We start from the raw sequence: 5,727 nt of genomic DNA, 5'->3' as shown, positions 1-5,727 counted from the left end.
TACAAGTGTTGCCATTTTCACTATCTCTTTTTCCAGCCACTTTTTCCTCCCTCTCTCTCTCTCACTTTCCCCTTTTCCTGGTTTTCCAGCCACTTTTTTCCTCTCTCTCTCTCTCCGGAAAAAATGCAGAATGAAGAACTCACAGTCTGAAGGAAATTATTTTTTTTTGAAACCCTCGACGGCTTGACCCCAGTGTAATGAAATTCTGGTTCCGCCACAGTATATATATACATATGTGTGTGTGGAATGATATATGAGGATGTGTCCATAGCCATTTGATACCATAGGCCCCACCCACATAGAAAAACTGCGAATACTACTTTGTGTCCACACATCTTTATTTAAGGTGTTTTTCACGTATAAATAGATGGGCAACCAAAGTCCATTTGCCTCATCAGTTCAAAATTATCTAAAGATGTTTCCTTCTCCAAAGGTCCGCTTTGTATTGTTTGTTGTGCTCTTACTTTTACTTCATTCTATTCCATTCATGATAGCGGCCAGAGTCTCTGAAATATTCGGTAAGCATCCTCATCAACTCTAAGCTTACCAGTTTAATCTCTTTGATAATGTATACATGTCTCACTCTAGGGTAGTGATAATGCTAAAATTATTTTTGTTGGTGCCAAAATTTCAAAGCATAAAAGTTTTGTACATTGCACATGGTATAAGCGTTTGCCAAAACTTTTGACACTAGATCCCAACTATTAATTTGTAACGTGTGTATGTATTTAAATATCGTGTGTGTGTGTGTATATATATATATATTTAAAATTATAAATGTTTATTTGTAAATATATATGATTGAAGAAAATAGAATATTATACTTTAGTGTTGGAGGTTGGTACCCACATTACAAATTCGTAGAAAAAGAAAATAGATTTGAAGGTTGGGTTCAATTTGATGTTTGATACCTCTACTGGAGCACCTAAACGCTTTCAGAGGTAACAAATTTGGTTTTTGTTAGCCCTGCTAGAGATGCTCTTAGAACATCATTTCAAAAAAACTCATTGGTACCATATCGTATATTTTTGTTGTGTGTGTACAACTGCATTTTCAAGATTTTTACGAATCAGGATGATAATATAAAAGATCGATCATTCATACATAGCATATTCCAAGCGGACCCACTTAAAATCTTTACTGAACTAAGCAAAGGAAACTATTAGATGCATGTTACTCCCTGACACGCTGAGGGTGGTTGTAAATCAAGACAAAACAATCAGGGTTAGCTTACGCACTCTTGTCCTTTTAATCTTTGTAACAATTTCAAGAATTAATAAAAAAAAAATTTGTTGTTAAAAAAAAAAGGGTCAGCTTTATACACACCTCAATTAATTTCTTGTTCCGAAGAGAATAACCACACCATCACCAAGCTGGGAACCCATTTGAAGCTAGGACAGCCCCAAATAGACCAGTCCCATAAGTGTTGATAACAACTTTGATATTTCAACCCGGAAACCTAGAAACGAGTCAACTCTTAAATTTCAAGCCTCAACCACCGAGTTAACCCCATAAAAAACTTCAGTCCAACCCCTTGACAACCAAAACCTTGGGGTCGGATTTGAAATTTTGAGAAAACATCTATGTAATGTTCTTTTGAACACTGAATTTTTCTCAAAATTGCCCCTATAAAGTGTCTGAACCACTAAAATTCTATAATAGGAAAGTGCACCTTAAAATCTTATGAAAGTGCCTAAACTTAAACCCAATGGTACTCTATGAAAGTGCCTAAAACCCAACTCCTATGAAAGTTCTCAAACCACTAAAACGCTATAATAAGAAAGTGCATCATAAAACTTTATGAAGTGCCTAAACCCTGGGGTAGGGTACCCCTATCCTACCCTACCGTAGGGTACCCTAGGATAGGATACTCTGGGATTTAGGTACTTCCGTAAGGTTTAGTGAATTTTAATAGTATTTGAAAGATCAAAGGGTAATTTTAACATGAGGTTGTATTGGATGTAATTAAAAATTGAGTTCATCCTTAATGAGAATTATTCATACTCCATTGTTTGATCCATGTAGGAGTAGGGCTTGTTTGATAACTTAAATTTAGCACTTAAAATTGAATCAATTAAGTAATAAGTGATTCAGTAGGTTTGATAACCACATTTTACATTCCTTAACAAATTAAGTATCACTTAAAATATAGGCCAAAAAGTTGAAAAAAATTAAGTAGCTTTAAGCTACTTAATTCTGACTGAATTTTTATGTTCTTACATTTATGTACTTATATTCAACCATCACACTACCACCATAAACACTCCCGCCAACACCTCCACCACTCCACCACCACCACCACCTCCACTACTCCTCCACCACATCACCACCACCACTTCCTCCACTACCACCACCACCACATCACCACTCCACCACCAGCTCCACCACTCTATCACCATCACCATTTCCACCACTCTACCACCACCACCACCACCACTACCATCACTACACCACCACCGCGGCACCTACCACCACTTCACCACCACCACCATTTCCACCACCACCTCCACCACCACCATTCCACCACTACCATCACTACACCACCACCACCGCTCCTACCACCACTTCACCACCTCCACCACTCCACCACCATCATCACAACCATCACCACCACCGCCACTCCACCACCACTACCATCGCTACACCACCACCACCACACCACACCACACCACTCCTCCACCACCACCACTACCACCACTACACCACCACTCCTACCACCACTCTACCACCTCAACCACTCCACCACCACCGCCATTACTTCACCACCACCACTCCCACCACCACCTCCACCACTCATCCACCATTACCAGAAGTATATTGTGACTGTTAGTAAATTAAGAGAGAATTGGAACAAAATAAATTCATTATTTTTTTTAATTCAGTACTTAATATATTTTTATCAAACAGCTTTTCAGCTTAAAATTTTCAGCATTAAGTTTCCAGTACTTAATTTTTCAACTTTCAGTTTCAATTTTCAGTTTTATCAAACAGCCCCTAACACACACACACATCCATGCTGTTGTGGTTGTTGAAGTAACAGGACGCAGGTCAAGATTAATTGCAGTAGGAGGAACTCAGTCACACCGTTGTGGAAGTGATTGCGGGGGAGATCCTTAATTGGACTAAACGGAAGTGGGTCATCTGGATATTGTTTCAGTTGCCCGCGAGGTTCTGCGGTGACAAAAATGTATAAGAAATTATTGTCATACAATACTCTATGCAATAAGGTTTCCCATTTTAATTAGTTAAAAATTTATTGGGCGTGATTTATTATATTATCTACCTAGAACCTGTTTGGATTTCAACTTTTTGATTTTTGTTTTTCTCATTTCTGGCATTTTGAGCGTTTGGCCATCCCTCCTCATAATGAGTATTCTCCAAATGCATTCTTCAATTTGGGTGATAGAGAGCAAAATGCAAAAAGTAGCGGGGGATTTTTTTGACTACTCATTTTTTACTTCCTTTTTTTTTTTTTTTTTTTCATTTTTGCTAATGTAAAAGACCTACAGAATGTATGTTGCACATATCTCTCGTACACTACTAATGTACTTTAAAAATTCATTCTGGACATATTTTTCAAAACACTCTATAGATTTATAATACATTTTTACCATAATTCAAAAAGTCAAAAAATACAAAATGGGGCTCCCAAACACCATGATGGATATCTAGAAGCAGTTCTCCGTGTAATCCACCGCAAAGTAATTTTATAAATACTAGAGGCAGGACACTCGTGAGTATTGTTAAACTATTCAAAATTATCATCACATTCGATAAATTGATCACCATTCGTGTGGGATAAATTGGGGAGCAGACTACATAATTTAGTTAGAAAGGGAATGAGTTTCTAAATTATAGTGTTGTAAAGGACTATTAAGTGGACCGGTAGCGAGGAGGGGATTGGGACCAAGGCTGTCTGCGGTTTGAATTGGATTGGATTGCTATGAATCCAATACTAATTCTTAAGTCATGGGTTTTAGAGAATACAATCCGTGTCCAAACCAAAGTCCTACTGTTCAATTCCAATCCAATCCGTGAGTCATGGTTTGATTCCGATTTTATCCATGGATTACATTCTATAAACACTAAATTGCAAATCCACCCAAAAAAGCCTAATTCTTGTGCCGCCTCCCCTCCCTCCCTCCCTTCCCCCTCCCCCCCCCCCCCCCAAATAAAAAAAACACAAGTATTACTATACTGTATTACTATACTGTACTGCTATTACATCCAGCAAAGTAGCAACCGAATGAAGTGAAGTACACAAGTATTATCCAGATTCCACCAACACAACATGTAAAATTAGTATGCAATTTTATTTTATTTTACTAATTGTTTAAAAAATTATAACAATTGGTAAAACATATAATTATTTACTAAATATTACATATATATATATATATATATATATGTTTAATTTTTAATTTTATAATATTTCATGGTCGGTTTCGTTAATCCACTGTTTCATAATAAAAATCCGTAGACCATACCATATCTTACGGTTTTCTAATTTTTTAATCTGTGTCATAAAAGACAAAGGGAGTGTGAATATAAAAAAAGAGAACGTGAATATCAATTTCCATAAATTAGTACAATTACTAAATATTATATCTTTTTAGTGTTATTTTCCATTTTTTTGGTGCAGAGAAAGAAATTCATTGACAATATGAAACTATGAAAGTACAAGAAGCATACACATGGGGAGACAATTAGAACCAACAAACCAAAACCAACCAAAAAGCGAACTCCAATAGGATTGCAAAAACAACATAGCACACAAAGGTACATCGCCCATTCTAGCACCTGCAAAAGATCCATATTAGAGGATCCTAATGGAGCACACGATGCTGTGGAGCTCAGAAGGTGTGAGGTGCTTGCGACTAAAGATAGTATTCCTGAGTGTCTAGCCCAAAGTGTAGGGCTCTCAAGTAGTTTGCATAATTACTCAGTAAGACCGAGATCGATCCGTAGGGAATGGTCTATTGTAGTGTAAGGCCCATGGCGGACCCACACTAGGGCAAGCGGTGACAATTGACCCCACTGAGTTCCAAAATACCCCTACAGCAGGTATAGTTTTGAGGAGTATTTTGTAATGTTGCCCCAAAGGATAATATTCTTGCCCTGAAGATCCCATGGAATTTACAATTCTTGCGTTCTTTAATTGTGACATTATGCGAAGAACTCAATGTCTTTTCTCTCTCCACAAAGTGTACGAGTCTATATATAGACTCTATACTGTCACGCCCTCGATTTTCAACATAAATAAATAATCCTTTTCGGAAATAAGATCTTCGCATTACATAGATAATACCCAAAAGAGTTCCAAGTTCCCAATCGTTCATCTTACAATCCAACTCCAAAGTTTAAGGAAATTAACTCATTGGCACTCTGGCCCCAAAATACTTAAGTACAAGTATGATTAAGTTTAGTGATTACAAATCAAAAGAGAGTGAGAAAGATAAGTTACGAATGCATCTTTGTCAAAAGGAAGCCATTACAAAGATGGCTAACTAGCCAAATTAGCTTCCAAAAATATTCTTCCACATCCAAGTTTACAGTGCATGCTGTTGTTTCCTGGTGTTTGATCCTGAAAATGATGATAGGTTGAGTTACACTAACCCAGTAGGAAAATCTTCTACCAATTTTATATGCAAATATGAAGATACTTGCAATGGAATGAAAGGCATGGGAATATAGTTCAATTGACAGAGAAGCAATAAACTCACGACT

General features: G+C 37.1%; 1 long non-coding RNA gene across 1 annotated transcript; it reads left to right on the top strand.

The window, feature by feature from the left end:
- Positions 1 to 315: 315 nt before the first annotated feature.
- LOC131322211 (uncharacterized) lies at positions 316 to 3,252 on the top strand. Its single transcript, XR_009198749.1, has 2 exons — positions 316 to 518; positions 3,041 to 3,252. It is a non-coding gene; the product is annotated as an uncharacterized LOC131322211 (long non-coding RNA).
- Positions 3,253 to 5,727: the final 2,475 nt, after the last annotated feature.

Source organism: Rhododendron vialii, chromosome 4a (genome assembly GCF_030253575.1).
Source record: "Rhododendron vialii isolate Sample 1 chromosome 4a, ASM3025357v1".
Lineage (NCBI taxonomy): Eukaryota > Viridiplantae > Streptophyta > Magnoliopsida > Ericales > Ericaceae > Rhododendron > Rhododendron vialii.
This window is presented reverse-complemented; position numbering and strand designations above follow the sequence as displayed.